This window comes from Tupaia chinensis, unplaced genomic scaffold (genome assembly GCF_000334495.1).
Source record: "Tupaia chinensis unplaced genomic scaffold, TupChi_1.0 Scaffold000553_1, whole genome shotgun sequence".
NCBI classification, from domain to species: Eukaryota; Metazoa; Chordata; class Mammalia; order Scandentia; family Tupaiidae; genus Tupaia; species Tupaia belangeri.
This window is the reverse complement of record NW_006160065.1, coordinates 1,405,289-1,407,652: the sequence shown is the minus strand read 5'-3', so window position 1 is coordinate 1,407,652 and position 2,364 is coordinate 1,405,289. Positions and strand designations below refer to the sequence as shown.

Here is a 2,364-nt window from a genome sequence, read left to right as displayed (position 1 = left end):
TTAAGAGTGATATGATGGCAGAAATTAAAAACAACAACTTTAATGATTACTTAGCTTTCCTTGAAAAGGAAATCTCAGGAAGAAAATATTAGCAGGATTGAACACAATTGTTTCATCTAACTAAGACTTAAAAAATATAAAATGCTCTGCAGGTTCTCAATTCTTTTTTTTTTTTTTTTTTTGAGAGAGAGATTTTTACTATAGAGTACGTACATTTGTCAGAGATCCAGAGAGAGCCAGAGAGACTTAAAGGGAGAAATCATCCCCCACCCAGGGGATGGCCAAACTCCAATGCAATCCCTTCTCCTCCATTCTCCTCTCGGGATCTTGGGCATCCACACACACATGCCTGGCGTGAGGTTTAAGCCACCAGGTCTGAGACTTGAACTGCTATTGACTACGTGAAAGTACACTGACGTGAGCATTATGCCACCTGCTGGACCCATGTTCTCAATTCTTAAACACTCTGGGACAGGAATACCCTATGTGCTCATATCAATTTAAAGAACCTAGTATGTAATGTGTGAGAGTCAGTCTAGTGGAAAATATATCTAGAGGTAGTTTATTGGCAAGGAAAAATTACTTCTAAATGATTGTATATTGAAAAGTCCTTAGAAAGCTTGATTTTGCAGTTTTAAATTCATCACAAAAGAAGGAAAAAAAGTGTAGTTGGTGAGAGAAAATAAAAACATTTTTCCACTGACAGGTGACAAGTGTTTTAAATCCCAGGTGTAGAAGATGAATGGATAGAATCCTGAAAGAGGTTTACAAAACAATAAAAATAATAATGGAAAGAATGATGTGTAAAGTAAGTTTTATATCAAAGTATGCTTAAGTAACCAAAACCACGGGTAACTTTTTTTTCTAAGAATTATTTCCTTTAATTTTATTCATCATTATTTATTTATTAAATTTAACCAGAGAGAAACAGAGAAAGTGAGAAAGCTAGCCACCACATCTGGGACCTGAACCGTGGTTGGTCAGGTGGGAGTATGGCACCTTAATCACCACGCCATCTGCCAGCCCCTGTATGGGGTAACTCTTAAGGAAGCTGTCATAGTGGCATCGTGAGCTTATGTATGTGTGTATGTATATGTTAGTAATTTTCTGATGTATTAATATAAGATTTTCCAGTGAAGTCAGATCAACAGAGCATATGTAAGACATTGCGTATACACACATATGAACACACAATATCTCTATATAGAATACATACAGAGTGTGCAATATACACTATAGAAGAATGTCTGTGTTCACAGAGAAAGGGGAGACAGAGAAAATGATAAAACAAATGGCAACAAAATATCAAGAATCAATAAACCTGAGTAAAGAACATAGCTATATGTAATTTTTCTGTACAAAAGAAAGAATAGAAAAATAAATAATAATAATAATAATAATAATAATAATAATAATGGCAGCAGTCCTGGCAGAGCACACAGAAGAAGGTGAAAGATGTGGGTTTTTGGTTATGGGTCCCTGAGCTGGAAGGTGGACTTCCCCTATCAGGAAAAATGGTCAGATACATCATAGACGTCAGTAGGCATTTCTGACAGGGCAGCACTGCCCACCGCAGGGTCCCAGGGAAGCCTGGTAGAGTTGTGATTCTTGTTGAAGATCCTATAAGCAACCCCTGTGTATGGAGCGGTTGCTTATAGATCGCCAATAGGGAAGGAAGGAGTAAAAGCGTACCTTGACTTTGGAGAGAAAGGTAGACTCAGAAGCACAACAGTTGTTTTTTATCCAAAATCTCCCACAACAAAACCATTCACTGTGTTGCTATATATTGGAGTGTGTGATAATACTAATTATCTTTTTGGTCCTGCACCTCTAGAAGACATTGCTGAGAAAATTTGTAATGCATCTGGTCCAAATGGAAGAAATACAGAGTATTTGTTTGAACTGGCAGGTTCTATTAGGAACCTTGTACCAGAAAAAGCAGATGGGAAAAAAAAAAAAAAAGCAGATGGACATCTTTTCTCTTTGGAAAAATTAGTAAAGAAATGTTTAGAAGAAAAATAAAACCTTAATTGCATATGAAGGCCCAATCATTGACTTTTTCTAAACAAGCAGAGCTTTCAGTCTTCAGATCATAACTTCAATGCACAATGGCAATATGATTTGGAAATATGTTTACTTGAAGAACTGAATTATTATTGTTGCAGTCAGAATATCATATCAATGTACAGTTTAATCGAAAATGTCCTAAAATATATATTTGAGATTAGGAAACAGTATAAGAAAAAATTTGAGTGTTCATAACATAATTTCCTAACTATGTAATATCGAATACTTGCTTATTAGAAGTGCATTCTTTAGAAAAACATAGTGAAGAATTCAGTTCAATTCTTATATTTATCAGTA

The 2,364-nt window shown here is 35.4% G+C and overlaps 1 pseudogene; it reads left to right on the top strand.

The window, feature by feature from the left end:
• The first annotated feature begins 1,455 nt into the window (after nt 1-1,455).
• On the top strand, nt 1,456-2,022 carry LOC102470905 (glutathione-specific gamma-glutamylcyclotransferase 2-like; annotated as a pseudogene).
• The last annotated feature ends 342 nt before the right edge of the window (nt 2,023-2,364 follow it).